Source organism: Agelaius phoeniceus, chromosome Z (assembly GCF_051311805.1).
Source record: "Agelaius phoeniceus isolate bAgePho1 chromosome Z, bAgePho1.hap1, whole genome shotgun sequence".
Taxonomy (NCBI): Eukaryota; Metazoa; Chordata; class Aves; order Passeriformes; family Icteridae; genus Agelaius; species Agelaius phoeniceus.
The window spans coordinates 15145220-15161100 of NC_135303.1; positions in this window are offsets into that span (position 1 = coordinate 15145220).

Genomic DNA, 15881 nt, shown 5'->3' on the forward strand with positions numbered 1-15881 from the left:
TCACTTCTGTGTATAAATATTCAATAACTAAAGCATTAAGAATGAAATATTGTAGGTGTACAGGCAAACTATTCTTAAAAAGATTTTCTGTGTCCTGGTGCTGGTGCATCAAGGATCTCTATTGCTTGCTTCCAATGATTACTGTTTCCAATTTGGGGTTGTTTTTTTATTGTAACAGTGCTATTACTGTTGTTGAATCTCAGCATTTGAGTAAAATCTGTATGCAGTGATCTTTGTGTTTTAGGCTGTAACAGATCTGAGTCACTGCCATCAGGATTGAATTGGTCTTGTGAACGGTGGTGTGAAAATGTTTAAGGGCAGTCTCTGACACAAAGAGCTGCATTGTTTGCTGTTCTAAGTCCCATTCTTCAATAGTTGATGTGATTCTGTGCAAGTGCCATCTCCTAACAATCCCGGTATAATATAGTGCTGGCTTACAGCTGAATCCTGTGAAAAATGAATTTGACATCTCTTTCAAGAGGTGCTCCTAAACAAGACGTTTGTAGTCTGTACTTTGACAAGATCTATGGACAATAGTTTTTTGGGAAGTGGGTAAATGGTGTTCTGCTGGTGAATCACAGGCATCCTGTACAGACCATCAGTGTGGTGTGAGCTTGCTGGATCAACATCTGCCTCAGATTCATTGGTCATTTAATTACTGGTATTTTGTAGCACTTTTCCCTGTGTCACATTAAAATATCCCCATGGACAGGGTTCTCCATTAAGGTTGAGGGAGATGGGGATTTGGCTCAAAATCTTTGCAGTGTTTCACTTTCTGTTCCAAGTCAAAACTTGGTTCTGTGGCACTTGAAACAAAGTTTTTAAGAAGCAGCCTCTAACCAGTCTGGCTGTAAGCAATTCCTTTTCCATCTCACTGCCCCTTGTGCAGTAGGATCTGCATTGTCGCTGTAAACCCTGAATATTTTGCCCAAATGTCAGTAAAGTCAGGAACAAGAAGAAAACCATTACAGTTCTCAGTTCATGTATATATTGGAACATTGTATTTCTGCCTCTTCTAAGGTACATAGTCATTCATGGGATTACAGGTTGTGAAAAATGTGTATTTTATGATTGGCTTCTCACAAATATTAAAATGAATATTATATGTGTTATGTTAGAAAGTTATGCTGTATTAATTTTCTTAAGTAGTGTGTTAAATGTAGTTTTATGTTATAACATAATGTTAAAATAGAAACTATGCTATGTAAGATAGTTTTTTTAAAGAGAGGAATGAAGTACTCACACTGAGATAGCAGCCACAAGACACCTAAATCTTTCAGAGAAAAAAAATTATTACTCCCTTATCAAAAGAAACTAACTTCTTCCTACCTCACTCAGCCCTGAGACACCATCAAGATTAAGAAGTTAACACTAACCAGACAGAATCCTTTGTTTAAATAAAAGTTATGCTTCATATATAAAATATATGAATATACAGCAAACTATTACTTTTAAGAGTTAATCCTCTGTTAATGTGTGTCCTTTTTCAAGTTTATTTTGCCCAGAAAAGGTGCCCAGGCTGTCCATAACTCTTTGTTTTGTCTTTATTGTCTCATAACTCTTTATTGTCTCATATTGTCCTAATCCTAATTGTCCAAATTTTTATTACTCTAATTTTATTGCTATTTTCATAACCATTTTATTACTATTAAACTCTTAACATTTTAAAAACAAGTGATTAGCATTTTTCACAAGGTTAAACCCAAGAAGCCAACACTGTAATACTGAGTGTGAAATGCATAGGAATGTTAATGTATGATGTTCTGCCTTTGCAGTGTGTGCTTCTAAACCAACATTTTCCTTCTGAATGAAGTTATTTTTGTTGGTGGTGGCAGTGTTGATTAAGTTCCTGTCTGGTAACTGAATTCCTCTTAAGAATTTAACATTCATATCTGATGTATATCCTAATCTAGATGAAGAAAAGTGGACTGCCATTGCTTTTTTGAGATTTTTTTTGGTGAAATGTACCTGCCCATTTGACTTGTGGAGCTTGGTTGGAGCTGATTCGAAGGCAAATACTCATTTCCCCAGCAAAGCTGGCAATTAATGCTGAAATCTGTCCTTAGCAAGAAGGTAACCAAATGAAGGCTGAAGGCTGGAATTCCATAGAAAAAGTGAAGACACTTAAAAGGTGGGTTTGGGGTGTGATAAAAGTTGTATATGTCAGTGCAAACAGACTTCTGAACTCTCACCTTTCCTCTGGCTGTCCAATAATCTGATTTTCATCATTCTTCCAACTGATATGGGGTTGTTAGCCACTTGCTGGAAGAATGTGCTGCCATGTCTGACAGATCTCCGGAGGGTTTTGCTTCAGGTCTCTGAAAGAAAAAGAAAGTCTTTATTCTTTGGCACTGCAGCTGCACATGGAACAGGCAGCACTAGAGTGTGTTCCACATCACTACTTTCATGATATACTTTTTCATGATACAGCTATGCAAACCATGGTAGAATAACTTAAAATAGCGTATGAGCTAATGAACTTGGGCAAGTGCTGAGGGGCTTCTTTGTGAGCTACAGACCTGAACAATAGCAGTGCCCCAACTGAGAGTTTTGGAGGGTCTTTTTCTACTTCACTTTGAGTCACTGTGACAAATTTTGCAGCCCTGGTTGTTTGCCCTGGTTGTAAGTGACCTAATTATGGAGATATCACATCATGTTAATCTCCTTTCTCACTTAGACCATGCAGATTCCAAGTAGTATTTAGCTGAAAAGGAATGTCTCTCCATTATATTGTCTTCAATTGCAAGTGACCTGGAAGCAAAATTCAACTGTAGTTTTTTTCCATAAGGTAATTCAGCTGTGCACATTCTTCTCTAGGCCACTCTTTTCTTCTTTCACCTCTCTTGTTGATGAAGATCTCTGTCTGGTGATGCAGAATGTGGACAGAGGCACTTTAGAGGATGTTGTTGAAGACACTTGTGTAGCTGAAGGACAGGTCCTGGTTTCAGCCAGGAGAGGGTTAATTTTTGCAGCATCCAGGAGGGGGCTTGCTTGGATCTCAGATGTTAGTCAGTAACACCTCACTTTCAGGACCACCTCATGTCTTTGCCAGAGGTGGGGGACATGACTCTCTCTCTTCTGGGGGAAGGGAGTCCCTTCTGGTTGAGAAAATGTGACGCACAGAGCAGTCTGGCATGCGTTTATTGTCAGGGCATGCCTGTGTAATTAATTTCTTTTCTTATACTTTTTATTATAATATCAGTGCTATTACTGGTAATTTTCTTACCTCATTGCTGTTTCCTGTAAACTGTCCTTATCTTGACCTGTGATCTTTACCTTTTGTGAATTCAGCTGGAGGGGGCAGGGGATGTGGAGGTGACGTGGTGGTGTTTTTAGTGGGAGTACTAAATTGGAGAGCACCCTTTGTAAACTACACAGTCTTAATTGACACCCAGTATGCAGCACTAGAGGTTGAGATAACAACAGATCTGCCCAGAACAGGTTGGACACCAAACTGATTTAAGCATTTGTTGTCTTAGGTAGGGAGCCACTGGTTTCTGAGAAAAGAGCGAGGATAATTCAGATCCTCCCAAAATCTGTACTGTGTCGCAAATTGGTGCTTATGTGCCCTCATCACTCAGCATCCCTCTATTAACCCTACTGGGTGAATAGTGCCCTCCTTGGGGCATTCCTTGATCAGGGAGATCTCCTCCATGCTCTCAAAATCAAACCGACCATTTCTGTTTACACAGTTATGTTCTACATAATGGTATTTTTTTATACAATGGGACAAGAACTCTAAGCCTACTGGTGCCAATAGCCAAAGCAAAAGTATGGACACCTCTAAAAAAGAATGAAGCAGGGGCTACCCTTTATTTGCCAGTGGGCATCACAAAGAAGATCCACAGGAAGAAGGAATGTCTGATATGCAAAAATTGCAAGCTAAATGCTCCACCTCTACCTTTGTGGAGCATCTAAGACAGGCAGACCTGAAGCTTTGATGTGGGTGAGCCGTGTCGGCAAATGTACTTCTGGAAATGAAGCACTCTCAGCAAAGCTGTTCTTACAAGTTGTATTGAATATTCTGTGACTATTGGTATTACAGCCATGCTCTGTGTCTAAAACCAGCGACTGCCAACTATGGAGAAGGTCGTGTGAGCCTTATTATTACCATATGCAGCTTCTTCCAAGTACAAAGCTCTGAAGGACTTTTTCAACCCCACACAGCTGGTGTTCTCTGGCTTTTTAAAGATCTGCTTGTGGCCATGCGGCAGAAGCTGCCAAGACCACCGCCTTGCCAAGAGCATCTCCTCTAGGAAAGGGATAGACACCAGATACTCGCACTACATGTTGTATCTTGAAGGTCAATGGCTAAGAAACAGGTGGGAGGGGCTCTTTCTTTGGAGTTCCAGTGGTGGTTTATTGGCCAACACTCTGAAGAGGTTCAGGGACAAAAGAACCAAGAACAAAGGAGGGTTTAGGGTTTTATATGGGACAAGGGAGGCAGAGCGTCAGATCTGTGGGCCAATGGGTAGAGGGAAGAGAGGCGGTACAAAGGTGGGCTTGCAAAGGGACAACAAACTGGAATTCAGGGGAGGAGCTGTAAGGAATGGGGGCCAATAGGAAAAGCAGGAGCGTGGAACATTCTAGAACTGAGGAGGAGAACAGAGATGATGTGACTTGGGTCATCAACATATAATGGCAGTGAACTGTGAGAGAGCATCTTTTGGTCTCACTCTGACATAAAGGGGTGTCTCCTTCCAAGGCATCCCTGCCTTCACATCTCCCTCTGTGTCCTGGGATGCAACATCTGCTTATCACAAGGGTCAAAGTTCTGGTTTTTTGCAGGACTTAAAGCAACTTGTACTGCCTCCACACACCCTGTATCATCAAGGGAACAACCAGACCACTTCATTCAAGTAAAATAGCAGTTAACTCTTGCCACTCTACAATGAGGAGCAGTCGGAAGCTCTTTCCTGTGTTGAAAGTGTGTGGAAGACCACACTCTGAAAAGCCAGTGTCCATGAACGAGAGAGCAGTCCTACAACTTTTTTCAAGTAAAGGGAGAGAGTTCACTAGATATTACCCCATGGGGTCCCTCTTGAAGTTTTGGAGGATGTAGCCTCCTTTTCTCCTAAACTTCTGGCTGCATGTTATCCTCTTCCTTTCCCCAGTGGCTGAGGTACTGGTAAGGTGCAACCTTCCTGAACTGCCAGCCACATATTGCCATGTTTGTGGGGGACCGAGATCCACCCAGAGAAAAGGTTGCTGTGCTCCCCTGGAGGGCCAACCCCTGAGCCACTGACTTTGTAGTCAGGGTAAGCAAATACCACCCCCAGAGGCCTTTGCAACTTTATGTTGATTCCCCATTACTCATTGGCCCTTCCCTTTGTGCTCTGGCCCCAAGCCCTTACCCCACTGGTTACCAGTTTTGTTCCATGCCCTCACCTTCCCTATATAGTCCCCTGTTTTCCTTTGGTTCAGAGAGCTTCTGTCCACCAAAACAGGGCTCCCTTCACAGAGGGCCCTGCTCTTAATAAGGGCTACTACTCTGTGGAACACCATACAGTGCTCTTGTGTCTTTCTCCATGTCACCCAGAAGAAGGAAGCCAAAACCATACATTGCATGCCAGGCTGGGAGAAGGATGTGCCTGTGCCCCTGAGCCGTCCTTCTCAGGACACTCTTCAAGAATTCAGGAAGGTCGTTGCACCCTTATCACCCCCTTGCTGCAGTGGCAAGTGGCACCCAACCATGGAGCAGCTCTGAAGAGCCCCTGAAGAAACGTCCGCTGCAATTCTTACTGCAGAGCACACCACTGTTGGGACTGCCATCCCTGGAAGAGAACCCCTCACATTCTAGTGGGGACTCTCCAATGGGCAATGACTGAGACCTTCACTGCCCATCTGGGGAAAGAAGATCCCTTGAGGACTGGCTGTTGGATGACCACCCATCCACGGGCTTTTCGTTGACCACCAGGCCTGAAGAAAAACTGTGAGTTTCATTCAGATATTTGGGTCTTTTACATTTTCCTTTTGCTGTTGGGTGGGGAGTGATACTGCCAGGATGAGAAACAAGCTTAGTAGGTCTAAGCTCAGCCGTCCTGAGAGAGACATATACCACCAAGTTGTAGGTACCCTTGTTGGGGGAGATTTTAAATTTTCAAAGAGAAATTTTTAGAAGTTCATTCCTTGGGTTTTTAAATATTTTCCTAGAGTTAATTGTGATTCTGTTCGTATGGGGTCATTTTGGGATGAAGTGGGGAGAAAGTTATATATTGTTCAAGAAATGGGGATTTTTCAGTTGCAAAGTTTTTTCCTTTGTTCCACATTATTGTTCAATCTGTTGATAAATTGGGGAATACTCTGGGGAGTGTTTTGTGAGAAGCTTTGAGTCCCCAGTTAAAAACTCCTTCCCCTTTGACCTCTCCCTTATCTCCCAAACTCTCTTTCCCATCGGAGGGGCAATCAGTGGGTGGTTGTTGCCAACAGCACAGGTTGCTGCCGTGTCCCTGACACCCCCCAGTCATCTCTCTCCCCTTGCCAGGATGGCACTGGCTATGCTGCCCTGGACCTTTCCCTCAACCCTCTCCCTGTGCCCACCTACCCAGTGGTGTCTCCCCCAGTTAAAGTTCCCTCACAAAATGGCCCCAGCAACGTGGACCCTGCCATTTTGTCTCCCCTATGTCCAGATTGTCCTGCCCTTGCATCCCAAAATGGTCACTTTCCCACATCTCCTCCTCCTTTTCCTGCACCTTCCATTGCGCCCTCCTCCTCCTCCCTTCCCACATCATCAGTGGGTGTAACTGTGTCAGGTCCCTCCCCTTCCATTGGGAAAACTCTCCCCATCACACCCCCATGCACATCTGCTCCAATCTGAGCTCCTCCCCTGATGGTCCCTCCACTGTGGTTCCCACAACACTGGGACCAGAAGTCAGGATGATGGCAAACAGGAAGGAGGCCATGTTGGCTTCCACTGTCACACATCAACAGGCAAGTTCCAGTTGCCCGAAGAGGCCCCACGCTGTTATCAAGTGCCCTCCATCCTCTTCAGAGGATGAGAACAGCAATCCCTCAGGCTCCAATTCTGACCTTGGGTCTGAGGATCGCTGGGCCAAAATTCAAAGGGAAGCCATTTGGGAAGGAGACTCAGAGCTGGCCAAAAAGATCTTGGCCTTTCCAGTTGTATGCAAATGCAGCAGGAGGGCAACTGCGATCAATTCGTGGGATCCCCTACCCTATGGGGAGTTAAAGGAGCTATGCAAAGCAGCCAAAGAATACAGTTGAGGCTCACATTTTTTCAAGAACTTACTAGAAGCTACTTTCTCCGCTCATGTCCTAGTACCACATGATATTGAAAATATTATGAATTGTCTCCTCTCCCCGGTTGAATATATGCTGTGGGAGAGGCAATGGAAGAAACATCTCAAACAATTGGCAGACACGTACTCCAAACATGCCAACAAACCTAGTTTAACTACTGAACAAATGGCAGGAGAAGGTGACTCCCAAAAGCCTCAAGACTAGGCCAAATATTTAGATGAGGCAGTCCTCAAAGATATTGCTACTGCCACAAAAACATCCCTGCTCATCACCCCTGATGACAATGTGCCGACACAAGGCTTCACCAATATTAAACAAAGGGCTAATGAGTCCTTTATTAAGTATATAGACAGGTTAAAGATAGCACTCGAAAGACAAATAAAAAGCCCAGAAACTCAAAAGGAATTCTTGACAAAAATGGCCATGGCACATGCCAATATCGAGTGCAAAACAATATTAACAGCCCTCCCCCTTGACACAGAACAGACTATTGAGCAAACGGTTGAAGCCTGCACCAAGCACACCTCCACTGACAACACTGTAGCCCTAGCAGTTGCTAAGGGAGTTGCAGAGGTAATGTCTGGCGCATATCCAGTAGCAGCAAACAAAGAAACCAGCTGCTGTTTTAACAGCAAGTAGGTGAAGTAGGTGAAGTAAGACATTACTTTAAAGATTGTCCCAAAAGATCCTTTTTACAGGACCAACAACACCATCCTACTAACCTCCAGTGGCCCCCAAGACAGAACTGGTACCAGCAACATCCGGGAAACTTCAGCAGAGCGCAGGATGGCCCCACGCTCCAACACCAAATCAAATGCTGTATCACTCCATGCCGCCCATGAGGTCCACCTGCTAGATCCACTGATGACCATCAGGAGTAAGGAAATGGACCACAAGCAACACCATCACCGTGGGAGATCCCCAAACACATGAAAAAGATCCAACACATGGAGCGATACAGATGGAAACCCAGCGCCAGCTGGTAACCGATCTGTCCATTGTCTTCAATGATGAATGTGTTCATAAAATTCCAGTGGGAAAATATGGGCCACTGGGTGGTCCTTTAAACATTTTAATTCTTGGAGACATTTTCCACGGTCCTGAACAAATTTACGTTTTTCCTGAAGTACAAACCATTAATCCAGGAGAAAAAAATACTTGTACAACTTTGTTGCACAGACTTACCCTTTTATCTTTCTAAGGCAGCTCAAATGTTTCTTCTACCACCAAACTGTCCAGAACAGGTCCCTCTCAACCCCACCATAATGTTGTGGGCTCAAGTAAACCCATCATAGAGTGCAGCCTGTTCTGTAAAGGGGAGAAGATCCACTGCCCAGGCATGCTGGACATCAGGGCAGATGTCACCATCATTGCCTGCTCTGAGTGGCCAGCCAACTGGGAACGACAGGCCATGGTGAGGATGATCTCAGGGATTGGAGGAGTCACAGTCTCAATGAGAAGCAAGAGGAATGTCATCATAGAAGGCCCCGAAGGTGAGATGGCAACCATCAGGCCATTTATGGTAAGGGAACCAATAACACTCTGGGGCAGGGACCTGTTGTCGCAGTGGGGGGCCCCTGTAGATTGTGTGAAATCTCCCGTCCTTAAACTCACCTGGAAACAACAACATCCAGTGTGGGTTGATCAGCGGCCCCTGTCTAACACCAAGCTGCACGCCCTAGTGGCCCTCGTGGAGGAGCAGCTTATCAAGGGCCATATTACTGAAACCAACAGTCCTTGGAACTCCCCTATCTTTGTTTTATACAAACCTTGCAAAGATAGCTGGAGGCTCCTCCACAATCTCAGAAAAATAAATGAAGTCATTGAAGACATGTGTCCCCTGCAACCTGGCATGCCCTCACCTTCCATGCTGCCTCGGGATTGGAAGCTCGCTATAAGAGATATTAAGGATTGCTTCTTCAACATTCCTCTCCATCCCTGGGATGCCCTGAGATTTGTGTTCTCCATTCCCTCCTCAAACAGACAGGCCCTGCTAAAAAGGTACCACTGGCTTCTCTTCCCCTATGGAATGAAAATCCCCCCCACCATATGCCAGTGATATGTAGCCCACATCCTGTCCCCAGTGAGAAGCCTGTTTCCAGGTATGATAATCTTACATTACATCGATGACATTCTGGTCTGTGCACCAGAAGACAGATACCTGAAAGTGCCTTTACAAAAGACAATTAAAACCATGGAAGATGCTGGGTTTGAAATCCGCAAAGACAAGATCCAGTACACCTGCCCCTGAACCTACTTGGGATTCTGGATTTGTGAGCAGACCATCGTGCCCCAGCAACTTACCACCCGGGAAGACCTGAAGACCCTGCAAGATCTCCACCAGCTCTGTGGGTCCATCAGCTGGGTAGGTGCCCTGCTGGGGATAATGATGGAGGTCCTCATGCCACTCTTCAACCTGCTCCCCAGCAGTGAGAACCTGGATTCACCACGCATCCTCACACTGGAGGCCTGGGAATCCATCATCAAGGTTCAGGAGGCCCTTCATGGCAATCCCATAGCTACAAGACCAACCTGCCTTTCCAACTAGCTATCCTGGGTAAGGCCCTGCACTTCTACACTCTCATTTTCCAGTGGAACAGAGCACTGAAAGACCCACTCCTTATCATTGAGTGAGTCTTCACACACAACCAACCTACTAAAACCATCCCCACTCTACAGGAAATCGTGGCAGAACTCATTAAAAAGACCGGAGCCTGCCTCCGCACTCTTGCAGGGTGTGAGTTCACATCATTTTCTTCCCATTGAAGACTGGGGATCTGGAGCCTTTGCTCCAAACCAATGAGAGCCTCCAATTTGCCCCAAATAGCTACACAGGCTATACTGACCCAGCCACAAACTGTTCAAACCAATATTTAATTTTGTCCCCAAATCATTACAAAGCAGAACACCACTCAAAGACCTGACTGTTTTCACTGATGTCTCAGGAAAATCCCACAAGTCAGTGATGACTTGGAGGGATCCTAGGACACAGAAGTGGGAGTCTCATGTCCAGGTGGTAGAAGGATCACTGCAAATTGGAAAATTAGCAGCCGTTGTCAGAGCTTTTGCAAAGTTCCAAGAACCTTTCAATTTAGTTACTGATTCAGTTTATGTTGCCGGAGTAGCTATGAGGGCTGAACACTCTTTCTTAAAGGAGGTCTCCAACCCAAATTCATACAAATTGCTTTCTAAATTAATACACCTCATCTCCCACAGAAAGCAACCATATTATATAATGCATGTGAGGTCACACACTGACCTCCTATTTGCCACTGCAGAGACAGTAGCCATGGACATTAGGAGGGTGGACACGCTAGCCATGCCTGTGGAGAAAGCCAGTGTCCCCGACATCTTCACCCAGGCAAAGTTGTCACACTCCTTTTTTCACCAAAGTGTCCCAGCTTTAATGAGAATGTTTAGGCTGCCCAGAGACCAAGCCAGGGTGATTATAACCACCTGCCCAAATTTCCAAATATATCAAATTCCATCCATGAGTTCTGGAGTTAACCCTCGGGGTCTCAACAGCTGCCAGATATGGCAAACCGACGTCATGCACATCCTTTCCTTTTGAAGGTCCAAATATATACATGTGTCAGTAGATACCTTTCCAGCCACAGTGTTTGCTTCAGCCCACATGGGAGAAAATGCCATGCACACCATCTGGCATTTCCTCCTCGTGTTTGCCACCCTGGGAATCCCGGAGCAGATAAAGACAGACAATGAGCTTGCTTACACCTCCCACACACTGAGGGATTTCTTCAATCAGTGGGGGGTGAAGCACACCACGGCATACCACACTCTCCCTCAGGGCAGTCAATTGTGGAAAGGACCCATCAAACTCTTAAGGGAGTCCTTGATCAGCAGTGGGGAGGAAGAGACCATTCCTCCCATTGAGAGGCTCTGTAAAACTCTTTATGTCATTAATTTTCTAAATTGTTCATCCTCCGAGCCTGACCCCCCTGTATGACGGCACTTCTCCAATTCAACCTTAGCTAAGTTCACCAAGAAGCCACCAGTGCTGATCAAGGACCCCAACTCACAATAAACATCAGGGCCTTTCCCTCTGATTACCTGGGGAAGAGGGTATGCCTGTGTTTCCACACCATCCAGCCCCAAATGGCTCTCAGGAAAAAACATAAAACCATACCTGGGCCCCACAAACATTGCCCTCACGACAGACAACTCACAATCTGCTGAGACCCACACAGGTCATCAAGATGAACAGTTAGCCACAGCCTGGAGATGGAGATGCTGCAAACTACCACAGCAGACACTCAGTCGTCCTGTCACCAGATCTCAGACAAGACCACATTCTGCAACGGACCAAACACAATGAAGCTACTACTCTCCAACAACAGACAATAAGCAAAGCTCCTAAAACTCTCCTCTTCATTATCCTCCTCCCTTTCCCCTTCTTCCCACTCCAAAAACTCCACCACTTACCTGCATACTCCAATCCTCATCAAACCAATACCTACCTTCCCCATACAAACTTGTACTTAGCTTTAGCCTTCCCCTCGAACTCCTCCAAAGCGTCTACTGTCCCTCAATGCTGCTACCGTATCTTAATGCTGCCTCCACCAGTGGCCAATCATACGTCCCCACTGCACAAAATGATCCCACTGGCAAACTACTACCTCAAAAACTATTAATTTCCTCATTGTCATAAAACCAATACCCCTCCCCTTTTTAATGTTTTTAGAAAAGGTGGAGAGAAGATATAGAAAAATTATCCCCCTCCAAAACTAATATTTTCTCATTTCAACCCCCTTCACAAAAGCATCAACTCTTTACAAAGATGGCAAATAAAGCCTCTTGGAGTTCCAGGTCTTCTGGATGCTCCTGAGACCATTGGTGGTGGATGCCTGGCTAGTAGCACAGCCCAAAGAGAATTTTTGGATCACACTTACAAAGACTCTTCAACAGAACATGTTCCTGTCCATGGGGAGTGCTAGCAATCTCTTAGCCTCATGCCTGATAGGTATTCCTTTGAGGAATTCCCCTCCTTCACAGGGAAGGAGGCAACCCAGTGGACACTTGGGATGAGTGGATGAGGATTTTACCCCATGCACCAGAGGGACTCTAAGAATTGGAGCTTCTTGGGTCCTCTAAGGCCACCTACTGTGTCAAATTCTATTACAGACCATCAGGTAAAGCATGGCCTGTCTCCAAATACCAAAAATCTATCTACGTAAAAGACATGTCACCTACCAACAAAATCTATAACTCAATTAACTGGTGCAATTATACCAGCAACACACTATCCGTTTCCTCTTGTCACCCCAGAGTGCTGCACTGGGATGTGTTCTTGATCTGTGGGGACAGCGTGTGGGCAGGAATCCCCTCCTGTCTGCAAGGAAGTCCTTGTACACTTGGCCAGCTTACCATCCTCACCCCAAACTCAACACTGATTCACAACTGGCAGATGAAGAACAAATTGGCCTGTTAAAAAAGACAACTCCCTCAATTAGATGAAAATTGCAATAGCCAAATTGTTGATTGGCCACACATGAAGAGGGTGGTGATGTTCCTTTTCTACTCTGGCTTGCCTCCGTGAAAGCCCTCGGTGAGCTTTCTCACCTGGAGTCTTGGCTTGGTAAGCACACCAACTTAACATCTGCTGTATTAAGTGACCTCCTGTCAGACAAGGAAACTATCAGGCATGCCACGCTCCAAAAGTGAGCCACCTTTGACTTTCTCCTCCTTGCCCATGGACACAGCTGTGAAGAGTTTGAGGGGCTGAGTTGCTTCTATTTATCCAACCACAGCAAAGGCACTCACGCTTGCATCCAAAAGATCCAAAATCAAGTCCAAGAACTTAAAACTGACAGCCTAGTGGTTCAAAGATCTCTTTGGGCATTGGGGACTCAAGAGATGGGTTACTTCCCTCCTAAAAATTTTTTTTCAGTCCTTTTAATTGGTTTTATTTTCATATGTATGTTCAGCTGTTTTAAGAAGTTACTTGCAAGGTCTCTTGGAGAAGCCTTTTTATTAAATAAAGAAGGGGGATTTTTGGGGGCCAGAGATCCAGCCAGAGAAAAGGTTGCTATGCTCCTCTGGAGGGCCAACCCCTCAGCCACTAACTTTGTACTCAGGGTGAGCAAATACCACCTGCACAGATCTTTGTGACTTTATGTTGAACCCACATTACTCATTGGCCCTTCCCTTTGTGCTCTGGCCCCAAGAGCCCTTACCCCACTGGTTACCAGTTTTGAGCCACCCCCCTCATCTTCCCTATATAATCACCTGTTTTTCCTTGGTTCAGAGAGTTTCTGTCCCTGGCTCCCTTCACAGAGGGCCCTGCTCTTAATAAGGGCTACTACTCTGTGGAATGCCATACAGAACTCTGGTGTCCTTCTCCATGTCACCCAGAAGAAGAAAGCCAAAACCATACATTGCATGCCAGGCTGGGAGAAGGATGTGCCTGTGCCCCTGAGCCGTCCTTCTCAGGATGCTCTTCAGTAAGCTCGTGGCACCCTCACCACCCCCTCGCCACTGCAGCACCTGTTGAACCTGTCATTTTCCTCCAAAGTTCAGAAGTTCAGGCTGTCTGGGATCTGCAATAGACTTTGTGTGGATGCATTTGTTCTATTACCCTAAAGTTCAGGAGTTCAAACTGTAGTCAATTTAAGACCCATTTCAAAGAGATAAACACTCATTTCTCTTCAAGACCTTCATCCCATCAAGTTGTTTGTAAAGCCATTAGCTCCCATCTTTCCTGTGTTGAAAGGATGAGTTTGAGAAGGTTTTGTTGGGCCTCCAAGGCTCAGAGCTGAGATGAACAACAAGGTGGGCTAGGCCTGGATGGGCCCTCCCTTCCTGCAGTACAGTTGCACAGGGTGAGCTGCAGCAGTGTTGCTGCATCCCCTTGTTGCATTTGCAGTGCAGGAGGTGAGGGAGAATTCTCTCTGTGTGTGTAGTGAAACACTGGAAATTGCTCCCAGCTTCTGTCTGAACAGTGACATCAGCAAGGGGCAGTCAGGCCTCCTGTAGTTCTTGAAGGAAATGAGGAAAGATCTTTGCACGTCAATGGCTTTAAGCATTAATGAGTTTTACTCTCCTTAGGAGCTAATGTGGTGGCTTGGGTTTTTGTTGCAGTTTCAGACTTCTGTCAAATTTGTTTTTAGGGCTGTATTATAAATGCCTCAGTAGAATGGTCAGCGATGTAACTGCTGTTCACTAGAAGAAGGAAATTTTATCATTAAGTCTGCTTTGCTGTTAGCAAAGCATAACTAAAATATAGCTCATAAAGCATAACATAAATATAGCTCAGAACTCCATAAATGCAGTCCCTGCCAAAAGTGTATTGCAGATGTGTTTTCAAAAGTAAATGTAACTAATTCAGTTGTCCCTACATAGATAGAGATTATATGTAGCCATAGTCTCCTTGGAGCAACACCAGCACTAAAAGGATGCCTTCAGTGTAGATATGAAGAATACTGGAATTTACATGTCCTGGTAGACTAGATCAAAAAGAATTTTGGATGGTTTAGTGAACAGTGGAAATCTCTGACCGCAAGCTGCAAAGCCTAAAAGGTAAAGAAAGATAAAACTTTGAAGATTGTGTTCCATCTCTCTCTTACCCCTTTCCCGAGCCCACATTACTGGCACATGCAGACTCTTTGGTGCCTTTATCTACGAAATTCATTGAGGTGGAGTTAAAAGACTCACCAGGATCAATGTCTGAGATGAAGTAACCATCACATACCCAGAACAGCCAGACTGGCCCAGGCTTTGCTGACTGCCTCAGCATCCTGAAGAGCTGAGGAGTGCTGATACACAGAGCGAGGAGGAGATTGGAAGTGCCAGAAACCAGCAGCTGTAACCCCAAAGGTTTCCTGACACTCTCCCTCTCAGTCTTTTAAGCACAAAACTCAACTTACAGCCACCACTTAGTCATCTTCTAGGTGGCTGATCCTCACTATGATTTTAGCAGAGAGGATTGTTAAAAACCTGATACTCTGCCTGTCCAGCCTGGGCTTCTCTAGTTTGGATACAAACATTCCACATCTTTAATTCTGTGTGCACACTGAGGCTTTTTGGATGGTTTCTGTTTTCTGTAATTTCTGTTTTGGCCAGGTTGCAAATGTATTTGTGAGCAGAGGGAGTATTTTGTATTTTAAATTTCCTGGTATTGCTCAGTGAGACAAAGGGAAACTTTGTGGAATTGGCATATATGCTCAGACACTGCTTGGGCTGGGTCTGATTTTTGCAAAACCCTGCACGAAAACCCTGTCTGAGCTGTCTGTGAACACACAGCAAGGTGAGAGATGTCCCAAGCAGAGTTTTAGAGCATGTGCTCCTTCTGTTGCCTAGTGGGAGGCTTAATTTCAGACCCTGAGTGATGCTGGGAGTTGGGGATTTTTGCAAACCTCCCAGAAAAGTGATGGCTCACAGACAAAAAAATCTCTAGAGTCAAACTTGAGTGTATTTTTAGTATTTTACATAAGTTAGCATTTTCTTGTGGTAGTGAAATGTTCTTCATGTTGTCTTCTTGGGGGGTTTTTTCACGAAAATGTTGCTTCATTGACTCCTAGCAGATTATCAGCAGATACAACAAGTATGTGTGACACCACATCTGCAGGATGTGGTAACTGCTGAGTCTGGCTCAAGGCAATTTT